Below are 12,830 nucleotides of genomic sequence, written 5' to 3'. Positions count from 1 at the left end.
TGGATGCAAAGGACAAAACATCCCCCTAACGCTCGTAGATAACGGTTCGGCGGTCAATATTTGCCCATTGCGAACCGCCCATTGTTTGGGGCTAGGAAATGATGACTTCCAAACCGCCACGCAAGGGGTACGAGCTTATGATAACTCCCGAAGGCCTGTGTTGGGGAAAATCAACCTCACCATACAAATCGGGCCTGTGGCACGCACCACGGAGTTTCAAATAATTGACATCAAGCCCACTTTCATCCTCCTCTTGGGGCGACCTGAAGGAAATAATGCCCTTGGTCCAAGTATGCATTCTATGTTAAGTCTAATAAGTGCGGTTCAGTATTAATTAACAAGTTAATAATTCAGTGAGATCAAGTGAGCTGAATGCCTAGCTAGAGGCCGCTTCAGTTCAAGTGGAATTAATGATATTAATCCACAGCTTACTCTTGACTGAACCCGTAGGGTCACACAAATAGTACGTAAACGGATCAAGTATTTAATGGCATTAAATACTCCATCTATGGATATTCGGAATCGACGGATCTTGGTTTCAGTGGGAGCTGAGATCGTCACAGGCAAGAAATGAATACTCCGGAAACGATGATATTGCCGGAAACGGAAATATGGATCGTATCGGAAATATAAATATTATCCAAGTCGTAGATGTTGCCGGAAACGGAAACATGGTACGTATCGGAAAATATTATCGGAAATGGAAATATTGCCGGAATCGGAAATATTGCCGGAAACGGAAATATTGTCAGAATCGGAAATATTATCGGAATCGGAAAATAATTCCGGAAACGGAAATATTAAATATTTGTTCGAAACGGAAATTAATTCCGGAATCGGAAATATTAAATGTTGTTCGTATCGGAAATGAATTCCGGAATCGGGAATTTAATCGGAAGCGTATCGTACGAATTAGCATCGGACGAGGCCCGCTAGACGAAGGCCCAGCACGAAGCCAGGCCATCGCCTAGCGAGCCGCATGCAGCAACGCACGCCTCGACCAGGCCCAGTGCAAGGCCAGGCCCAGCCAAGGGCGCGCGCGCGCAGCACCGCACATGGGTTGTGCGCTTGTCGTGGGCCGCAAGGCCTGCGCGGGTGCACGGCTTGTACGATGCGTGTGCGGGAAATCCTAATCCTATTAGGATTCGTGCGAAGATTAAAATCCTAATCCTATTAGATTTGCTTTGTTATTTAGAGTCCTAGTAAAGTTCTAATTAACAAATCCACATCCTAGTAGGATTACAATTCCTTTTCCATACCTCTATAAATAAGGGCCTAGGGTCATTATTTGTATACACGATTTCAAGTATTCAAAGTGATTTTTGAGAGCAAAAATTCAGTCATATAATTGCCTACATTAGCCGAAAATTCGAAGTACCTTAAGGGCGATCCTAGTTGGTCAAGCTTAAGGCGGATCCGGACGTGTTGTGGACTATCTACGGAGGGACGACATTTGGAGTCCTAAAGACTTGTTCTTGTTCTTGTTCGGTTCGGGCGCAGCTAGGGAAGGCACGCAACAAAATGTATGCATCTAAACTATGCTAAATGATTATATGTAAATAATATGCTTTCCTTGCTTTATGGTTTTTCCGCATGATTTATGAATTGTCATATGTATCATAACCTAACAGTGGTATCACGAGCCTCTTATTATTTTCATAATCTAAATTGCATAAACATGGTTAAATATTACAAATTTGCAAGAATTAAAAGGGGTGATTAATTTTTATAATTGTTAATTAATTGCAAATTGCGTTTATTTAATTATACGTACGCAGTTTTTCGGCAGTTTCTTCGTTACTCATCCAAATCGAGTGATTTTTGTGTTAATTCCGCATGTAAAAGGCATTCTAAAATTTTGACAAAAATAATATTTTTCGGCCGAACCCAGAATTCTCAAATTCGAAGCCTAACTATGACTTTTCGGAGGTTTTAGTTTTTCGAATGCAAAATTTCGTAAATTTAAGATGTTAAATTAAATATTTGCGATTCTTGTTGATAGATCTTGAATTTTTGATTGACCTACTGTATATGTTTAACAAGTTTGAATGCCTAGCCTTGTTAATTATACAATCTAATTTGTAATTATGATTAATTTGTTGAAAATTGGAATAATTTAGAATTAATTTGATTTTCATAATTAGTTATAATTTAATTAGATACCAATGATTAAAAACCACCATAAAAATTGTAAATTTATGTTAAATTTTAAATTTTTATGACCTAGACTTGAATCCATGTTAATCGGAAATCAATTAAATAATAAATTTTCGATTTTTTCGCCCTAAAATTATGAAATTAATATTATTTATTAATTTGTCATTAATTTTGAATATAAATTTTTAATTTTTATGCGACTCGCTTATATAACTTGCACGCACAAAGCAATGGACGCTACGTGTTACCCTTAAGGGGTGTTGTATAGTGCGGGCATGCGACGACGAGCAAGGGAGCTCGTAGCCCATGCGGTACGAATGCAGCGAGCAAGGGCATGGTGCACGAGCACAAGGCAGCAGCCCTGCCTTGTGTCGTGGGCTGTGAGCCATGGGCGTGTGGGCAGGAGCGAGAGCAAGGCACGAGCCGTCGCGTGTGGGCAGCAAGCGTGCTGCGCCACAGCGCGCACTGCCTCGCGCAAGCATGCGGAGCCTCGCGCGCAGCGAGCGCAAGCTCGCGTGCCACGAGCACTACGCCCAGCGTCGATCGCTCGCGCGCAGCGAGCGCCAGCTCGCATGCCGCTGCCTCGTGCGATGAGCGCAAGCTCGCGTGCGAGAAAGGCAGGCGCGCAGCGAGCGATGGCTCGCATGGATCGAGCGCTGGCAAGCGAGCGCAGCGAGCGATGGCTCGCATGAATCGAGCGCTGGGGCGGGCAGCGAGCGATGGCTCGCGTGCATCGAGCGCTGGCGCGCGCAGCGAGCACTGGCTCGCGTGTTCGATTGACGCCTTGCGATGGGGAGCAGCAGCGATGCGAGGCAGCGCATGGGCTGCGCGCACATGGCCAGCGATGGCTGTGTGCGTGTGGCCCATGGGCGTGCGTAGCGTGGGATTGTTGCGTTGCGATTAGATAGTTTTGAAATTTTAATTTGAAATTTTCAGTTTACGTAATTTTAATTAATTTTAAAATTAATAATTTAAATTACTTTCTTGGATTTTAATTTTGAATATTGTAATTATAATAAATTTTATTTATTCTAATTATTTTACTAAAATAAAATCATGAATTAATTTAAATACGACTGAAATTAAATTAAACTTTTTGGATTCAATTATAAATTTATATGAGCTTTAAATTTTAATTAAATTTGTATGTTTCCGGTTAGACTAAAAATACATTTTTATGTTTAAAATTAGTAAAGCATATGAATTTATTGGTTTAAGTGGGAGCCCTTTTTTTTTAGTCATAAACTCTTGATTAGGTCTACAAATCCTTAAGGTTTAAACAACTTGATTAGAATTAATAAGGACTGAATAATTTGTAGATTATTGGTGCCCTTGATTAATTGCTGCAAATGTTTATGTGATGCATAATGTGTTTTACTAACCAGCTAAGTGGGTCATTCATGTTAATGAATGGGTGAATGGTATATATTATATATGTACTGTTTTGCAGGTTATGAAGTGACTAGTATGGCCCAAATAGGATAGAAAATATGGTCTGCGAACCATTAATTTGAATGTAATTGGTCTAAAGTACCAAAGTTGTTTTTCAATTCAAATATGGTCTGCGTACCATCAAATAGTTGTAATTAGTTTTAATTATAGCTTATCCTATTTGAAGAAAATGGTGCCTCCCACGGAGATTTTCAAGACGGACTTTGAAGTTAAAGCTTCAAGATGAAGTCGGGCCATACTAGATCACATTTATCTTATGCATGTTTTAAGTTATTTATTGCTTTTAAATATGTCTTAAAATGCATGAGATCAAAAGCTTGATTATGTTGCATGATTAAGGATTTTAGTTCACTTAAAATCTAACCAACATAGTAAGAGCCTTAAGTTCCAAACTTAAAATTGAGTTAAAAGGTGCCATGCCAAAATATACACTTGCTTGGATATCCTTTACATCATTCTAGTAATAGTTTTCGCTCAGCGAGGTGTTACTTATTGGTCCTAAAGGGGCAAGGTACACAAATAATTGTGAGTACATGTTAGTTTTGGTGAAACTCAACGATATAAGTAAGGAGTCCTTTTATGTCGTGGCAAAATCGATAGGTTTACCTAATAAGTTCTTAGACGTACCTATCAACCAAGAATAGTTTCTAGACTATTAGCAAAAGGCTTTTGCTTACCTAAGATGTTTTAGGATTAAGTCGACAAACTGTGCTTAGTTCTTCAATGATTTTAGGATCTTGGAATCATTTTATTCACACCTGCCGGAACACATAACTTGAATAAAATGCTTAATGAACATTGAATTATGCATGTATGCTAGAATTTAAGTTTATTAAGAGAAACTGTGAATGGTTATTTATTTGTTTATTCTTTTCAATTGTAGTTTTAAATATGGCAAACAACAATTCATTCAACATTCGATCAATTCTCGAAAAGGAGAAGTTGAGCGGGAAAAACTTCCTTGACTGGCAAAGGAACTTGCAAATAGTTCTTATGCAGGAAGAAAAGGAGTAAGTCCTAGAAGAGGCGATGCCCGAAGCCGCAGGCGACGGGGTCACTCAGGCAGCCCTCAATCGTTGGATTGATGCCAACAAGGATGTGAAATGTCTAATGCTCGCCACCATGAGTGCAGATCTGCAGAAAACGTTCATCAACTCAGATGCTTTCACAATCATCAGTGAGTTGAAGAACATGTTCCAAGATCTGGCTCGAGTCGAAAGATTCGAGACTCATAGGCAAATTCTTGAGACCAAGCTTAAGAAAGGCGAGCCCGTAAGTCCACATGTTCTCAAAATGATTGGACTCATTGAGAATATGAGTCGGCTGGATCGGCAATTTTCTCAGGAAATGGCTATAGACACCATCCTCCATTCTCTTCATAGCGGGTATAATCAGTTCAAACTGAACTACAGTATGAATAGTCTGGACAAAACGCTCACTGAGCTTCACGGTATGCTGAAGACCGCTGAAAAGACGCTCAAAAGTGATAAGCATGATGTGCTTATGGTGCGTGGGGGCAAGTTCAAGAAATCTGGAAAGAAGAGGAATGCTAAGAAAGGTGGCAACAAGGCCAGCCCAACTAAGCAAACTGGCGCCAAATCTGTAAAGAGGAAGGTCAGTCAACCCACTTCTGAATCCGAATGCTTCTACTGCAAGAAGAAGGGGCATTGGAAGAGAGATTGCTTGAAGCTAAAGGAAGATCAGAAGAACGGAACAGTCGTTCCATCTTCAGGTATTTTCGTTATAGACTGTATACTTGCTAATTCAACTTCTTGGGTATTAGATACAGGTTGTGGCTCACACTTATGTTCCAATCCACAGGGACTAAGAAGAAGTAGAAAGTTAAGCAAGGGTGAAGTCGACCTACGAGTGGGAAATGGAGCACGGATTGCTGCATTAGCTGTAGGAACTTATTATTTGTCGTTGCCCTCCGGGCTAGTTTTGGAACTGGAAGAGTGTTTCCATGTTCCAAGTCTTACTAAAAACATCATTTCAGTTTCTTGCTTAGATGCTAAGGGATTTTCCTTTTTAATAAAAGACAATAGTTGTTCGTTTTATTTAAAAGCGATGTTTTATTGATCTGCTAGATTAGTCAATGGACTTTATTTATTAGATCACGACAAACAAGTATATAACATAAATACCAAAAAGGCCAAAAAGGATGATTCAGATCTCACCTATCTGTGGCATTGTCGATTAGGCCATATAAACTTGAAACGCTTAGAAAGACTTCAAAAGGAAGGAATTCTAGAACCATTTGACTTAGAGGATTATGGTAAATGCGAATCATGTTTACTTGGCAAAATGACAAAGCAACCTTTCTCTAAAGTTGGAGAAAGAGCAAATGAACTATTGGGTTTAATCTATACAGATGTATGTGGACCAATGAGTACAAATTCTAGAGGTGGTTTCAGCTACTTTATCACTTTCACTGATGACTTCAGTAGATATGGTTATGTCTACCTAATGAAGCATAAGTCTGAATCCTTTGACAAATTCAAGGAATTTCAGAGTGAAGTAGAGAATCAATTAGGCAAGAAGATTAAGGCACTGCGGTCTGACAGAGGCGGTGAATATCTGAGCTATGAATTTGATGACCATCTGAAAGAATGTGGAATTCTATCAGAATTGACTCCTCCTGGAACACCACAATGGATCGGTGTGTCGGAACGGAGGAACAGAACCTTGCTAGACATGGTCATGTCAATGATGGGTCAGGCCAAACTTCCATTAGAATTTTGGGGACATGCACTAAATACAGCTGCACTCACTATAAATAGAGCTCCGTCTAAAGCTGTCGAAAAGACTCTATATGAATTATGGTTTGGAAAGCCTCCAAATGTGTCTTTTCTTAAGATTTGGGGATGTGAAGTATACGTCAAACGATTAATTTCAGACAAACTTCATCCAAAATCTGACAAATTTATCCTTGTGGGCTATCCAAAGGAAACAAAGGGGTATTACTTCTACAATACATCTGAGAGCAAGGTGTTTGTTGCTCGAGATGGTGTCTTTTTGGAGAAAGCTCACATTTCCAAAATGACAAGTGGGAGAAAAGTAGACCTCGAAGAAATTCGAGTCGAACAACAAACTCTAGAGAATGCTCAAGATGACATTCAGGATGAAACTCAGAGATCTTTAGAAGAATCTGGTGAGAATCATGGTCAATCTAGAAATGTTACCCCGCGTAGATCGCAAAGATATAGATCTCAACCGGAAAGGTACTTAGGTATTTTGACGAACGAGAGCTATGACGTTCTATTACTTGAAAGTGATGAACCTGCGACTTACAAACAAGCTATGACGAGCCCTAGCTCCAACCAATGGCAAGAAGCCATGCAATCTGAATTAGACTCCATGTCTGAAAACCAAGTATGGGATTTGGTCGATTTGCCAGATGGCTACCAAGCCATTGGAAGCAAATGGGTTTTCAAACTGAAAAAGGACAAGGATGGGAAACTTGAAGTTTTCAAAGCTAGATTGGTTGCAAAAGGTTACAGGCAAGTCCACGGTGTGGATTACGATGAAACCTTTTCACCAGTTGCAATGCTAAAGTCTATTCGGATAATGTTAGCAATCGCTGCATATTACGATTACGAAATATGGCAGATGGATGTCAAAACTGCTTTCTTAAACGGCGTTTTAACAGAAACTGTGTTTATGACACAGCCTGAAGGTTTTGAGGATCCAAAGAATGCTAAAAAGGTATGCAAGCTAAAGAAGTCAATCTACGGATTGAAGCAGGCATCCAGGAGCTGGAATATACGTTTTGATGAAGCAGTCAGTGACTTTGGTTTTATCAAGAACGCAGACGAATCTTGTGTATACAAGAAGGTCAGTGGGAGCAAAATTGCTTTCCTAGTATTATATGTCGACGACATATTACTTATCGGAAATGACATTCCTATGTTGAACTCTGTCAAGATTTGGCTTGGGAAATGTTTTTCGATGAAAGATCTAGGAGAAGCACAGTACATATTGGGCATCAAGATTTACAGAGATAGATCTAAAAAGATGATTGGACTTAGTCAAAGCACTTATATCAATAAGGTGCTTGACAGGTTCAAAATGGCAGACTCCAAGCGAGGCTACCTACCCATGTCTCATGGAATAACTCTAAGCAAGACTCGGTGCCCAAAAACACTTGATGAGCGTAGACGAATGAATGGGATACCATATGCATCATTGATTGGTTCAATAATGTATGCTATGATATGTACACGCCCGGATGTTGCGTACGCACTCAGTGCTACGAGCAGATACCAGTCAGACCCAGGAGAGGCGCATTGGACTGCTGCCAAGAATATTCTGAAGTACCTGAAAAGGCACAAAGATGACTTCCTGATCTATGGTGGAGATGATGAATTAATTGTTAAAGGCTATACGGACGCAAGTTTCCAAACCGACAAAGATGATTTCAGATCACAGTCTGGGTTTGTCTTCTGCCTCAACGGAGGTGCAGTAAGCTGGAAAAGTGCTAAGCAAAGCACCATTGCGGATTCTACAACTGAAGCGGAGTACATTGCTGCACATGAAGCAGAAAAGGAAGCTATATGGCTAAGGAACTTCATAGGTGAACTTGGTGTAGTCCCCTCCATTAAAGGACCAATAGCCCTGTATTGTGATAATAACGGAGCTATTGCACAGGCAAAGGAGCCTAGACACCACCAGAGAGTCAAGCATGTACTTTGTAGATTTCACCTTCTACGAGAGTTCGTTGAAAGAAAAGAAGTCGAGATAAACAAGATTGGAACTGATGATAACATATCAGATCCATTGACTAAACCTCTGCCGCAGGCGATGCACAACTCGCACACTGCAGCTATGGGAATCAAGCATATTGGAGAATGGCTTTGATATCCCTGTTTAATGTTTTAAAGTTTTAGAGTTTAAATCTTTGTAAAACATTATTGGTTAATCATTCACAATAAATGAAGAGAATTCATTTTTCCATTTAATTTGTGGTTTATTAAATGATGAGTCCCTTCAATTTGGCGATATATTCAAGATAGACTGTCAGGACCAGTCCTGTGACTAAGAAATGTCTATCAAGTGAACTTGAATGTCAAAGGTTGAAAATGGTCCCTAGTCGGAGTTTTCTATAAAATTGGACGCATAGAAAACGTTAGACGATTAGAATGCAAGATGACTAGTAGTTCTGTTTCTTGAACTGTGTGGACATGGCAATGTCATAATCATTTGCATAGATACTTACTTTGGGAAGACTAGTATCGGACAAGACATATGAAACTTTACTGTAAGAGATGAAAATCTGTCATAAGTAAATTTCATTAAAATTATTAGACACTAAATCCTCAATACCTGAGTGATTTGAGATTACTTGTTTGAGAACTGGTTGCTTTGACGTTGACCAACCGTCGCACCGTAAAAGGAGGCTATAAAGGCAACGCTCAGGTAATCACCTATCAAACGAAGTCTAATCTCAAGATCGCAAGATTGGGATTGTCCTCCCATAAATCCGGATGAGATGCTTAAAAGTTGTACAAGGCCACTCGGAGAGCTAGAAACTGTGAAATGCATGGCCGTGCTCGGATGAATCATAGGCTATGATTATCTGTTTATTTGATCAGTTGAACTCTGAAACCGAGGAGCACCTCTGGACATAATAAGGATGACAACTCTTACCTTATGTTCAAGAGCAAGCATCGAGCGACAAACGAATTAGGAAATGCACACTTGTCCCTAAGGACAAGTGGGAGACTGAAGGAAATAATGCCCTTGGTCCAAGTATGCATTCTATGTTAAGTCTAATAAGTGCGGTTCAGTATTAATTAACAAGTTATTAATTCAGTGAGATCAAGTGAACTGAATGCCTAGCTAGAGGCCGCTTCAGTTCAAGTGGAATTAATGATATTAATCCACAACTTACTCTTGACTGAACCCGTAGGGTCACACAAATAGTACGTAAACGGATCAAGTATTTAATGGCATTAAATACTCCATCTATGGATATTCGGAATCGACGGATCTTGGTTTCAGTGGGAGCTGAGATCGTCACAGGCAAGAAATGAATACTCCGGAAACGATGATATTGCCGGAAACGGAAATATGGATCGTATCGGAAATATAAATATTATCCAAGTCGTAGATGTTGCCGGAAACGGAAACATGGTACGTATCGGAAAATATTATCGGAAATGGAAATATTGCCGGAATCGGAAATATTGCCGGAAACGGAAATATTGTCAGAATCGGAAATATTATCGGAATCGGAAAATAATTCCGGAAACGGAAATATTAAATATTTGTTCGAAACGGAAATTTATTCCGGAATCGGAAATATTAAATGTTGTTCGTATCGGAAATGAATTCCGGAATCGGGAATTTAATCGGAAGCGTATCGTACGAATTAGCATCGGACGAGGCCCGCTAGACGAAGGCCCAGCACGAAGCCAGGCCATCGCCCAGCGAGCCGCACGCAACAATGCACGCCTCGACCAGGCCCAGCGCAAGGCCAGGCCCAGCCAAGGGCGCGCGCGCGCAGCACCGCACATGGGCTGTGCGCTTGTCGTGGGCCACAAGGCCTGCGCGGGTGCACGGCTTGTACGATGCGTGTGCGGGATATCCTAATCCTATTAGGATTCGTGCGAAGATTAAAATCCTAATCCTATTAGATTTGCTTTGTTATTTAGAGTCCTAATAAAGTTCTAATTAACAAATCCACATCCTAGTAGGATTACAATTCCTTTTCCATGCCTCTATAAATAAGGGCCTAGGGTCATTATTTGTATACACGATTTCAAGTATTCAAAGTGATTTTTGAGAGCAAAAATTCAGTCATATAATTGCCTACATTAGCCGAAAATTCTAAGTACCTTAAGGGCGATCCTAGTTGGTCAAGCTTAAGGCGGATCCGGACGTGCTGTGGACTATCTACGGAGGGACGACATTTGGAGTCCTAAAGACTTGTTCTTGTTCGGTTCGGGCGCAGCTAGGGAAGGCACGCAACAAAGTGTATGCATCTAAACTATGCTAAATGATTATGTGTAAATAATATGCTTTCCTTGCTTTATGGTTTTTCCGCATGATTTATGAATTGTCATATGTATCATAACCTAACACGACCTTGGCTCCATGACTTAGGAGGTGTGGCTTCTACCTTGCACCAAATGGTTAAACTTAACCATAACGGGATAATACTAGAAATCCGCGCCCCTCCTCTCGACGTCAGTTGTACTATGGTTGGAACGGCCGAAACTACAGACGACCTTTACGGGTTTCAAATGGAAGAAACAATCCAGTTCATCGAAGATTATGATCCAGCATTCCTAGACCCGCATGCATCCCGAGTCATCCCTAGAATGCTGTTAGCTCAAGGTTATTTCCCTGGAACCCCATTGGGCATAAGGAAGAAGGAATGCACATTCCATCCTTTACCCAACAAATCTACTCCCTTTGGCTTAGGCTATGAACCAACGGAGGAAGATATTGCTGACCGCCTGTCTAGGCTACGCCTTAACAAGGCCAAACAAACCACCCTCCTTCCCCCATATCAAAGAACCCTTAACGGGATGTTCGTTCGGGAAGGAGAAGGACACCCATGCTGTGATTTCCCTGAACCCTTCGTTCAGGATGGCTTGCTAAAACCAGGATTTGAAATCTTCCATGACTGCCACACCTTGGATTAGGCACCCTACCTCACCAAGACTAAAACAACTGAAATATTGGACGACCAGGCTCTATGGACATTTTTTAACGAATCGAGGCCTATGGAGGACGAGACTGTGACGACTACCCTAGCTTTACAAGATGAAGGTTTCGATCCAACCCGGTTAATCGCTCTTGCATCAACACTAGAAGGGATCGAGAACGGATGGGTGAAGACATATCAGTGGGTCAATGCAAAAGGAATAGAATTCAAGATGAGTACCGGTGAAGGACCAAAGTTTTACGAGACTAAACCCAAGGCTTGAGCCACATAGAGCACCGTAGTAAAAAGCGCCTAGTAGTTCTTTAGATTGGTAGAAAAATAATAAAGACTTTAGATGCTCCTAAGACCCCTTAGAATATAGGTCAAGTTTGTTTCAGTGTGTTTTCCTTACTTTCCAAATTAATAAAGGCGTAATATTTCTCCTAAAATTTTGTTCTAACACTAAGTAAACACCAAATGTACTTGCAAAATACAAAAATAAAGAGGCGGCCCACTCTAAGGCCCAACAAACAAGGCCCATTCGGTCTTGAAATAGTGCCATGGGAACCAGTTCCCGAAACCCACAAAATAAACCGCACCATCCCATGCATATCCCCAAAAACCTAAAAAGTCAACCAGTGTTATCACAAGAGCCAATCCATGCAACCCAAAGAAATCAAAGGAAATCAAAATCCAAAACAATGCAAATGTTACCAAAAAAACAGATTCATAAAACATAATTCCATCATACCCTTCACTAACAACGCGCACCTCAATCCACCCAAAAAGCCTATACAAAGATCTTCATATCTTCCACACCTTAACTCCATTTTCAAAGCCGTTTCGAGTCACGGATAGAAAAAATTAATCCGGACAAAAATGCATCTCACGCTAACAGTAAAAAAAAACCTCCGAATTAGCCTCAAAATTGATTTTAAATACGAGCAAAATCAAAGCACGAAAAAAAACAAAAAAGAAATAAATGCAAGAACACGTGAAGCAAAGCGTCAAAAACGACCGCCCAAGTCATTTTCAGCGCCCAGGGTTGGGCGCCGAAATCTTTGACGCCCCAGCCTGGGCGTTGAAACTCTCTGCCTGCCTAAATTTTTTTTTTAGAAGTGCTCGTTATTTTATCCGCGCATAACGGAAAAATAACGAACACTTGGGGGGTACAGCACATATCCAAATAGGCTCACCAAAAATATAGCCATACAAAAAGTAGTCGAATTTCATTTTTTTACGCGACTTACGGCAAACAAAAAACGGCAGACGAAAATAATGATAATACTTCACTCATTTGACCGATTAAGTAATATGCTACCACCTCAGGGCATATCTATTAAAATCTGGCATCCTAGAACTTATTCTAGCCAGAACTATGCGCGACCTGATTCTGACAAGATACGTAGGCAATCCTTACCAAGGATTCGGTCCAATCAAAAAACAAACATACATAAATTGTGCAAAAAGTGTTAGACATGTAAAAATATAAAAAGAAGGAGAAGCAAAAAATGAAAATGAAAAAAATAAAATACGCCTTTATTGAAAAATAATAAGAAGGAAAACAAAG

This window comes from Spinacia oleracea, chromosome 5 (genome assembly GCF_020520425.1).
Source record: "Spinacia oleracea cultivar Varoflay chromosome 5, BTI_SOV_V1, whole genome shotgun sequence".
Classification (NCBI taxonomy): domain Eukaryota; kingdom Viridiplantae; phylum Streptophyta; class Magnoliopsida; order Caryophyllales; family Amaranthaceae; genus Spinacia; species Spinacia oleracea.
The sequence above is the reverse complement of the archived record's forward strand: the minus strand, read 5'-3'. Positions refer to the sequence as shown.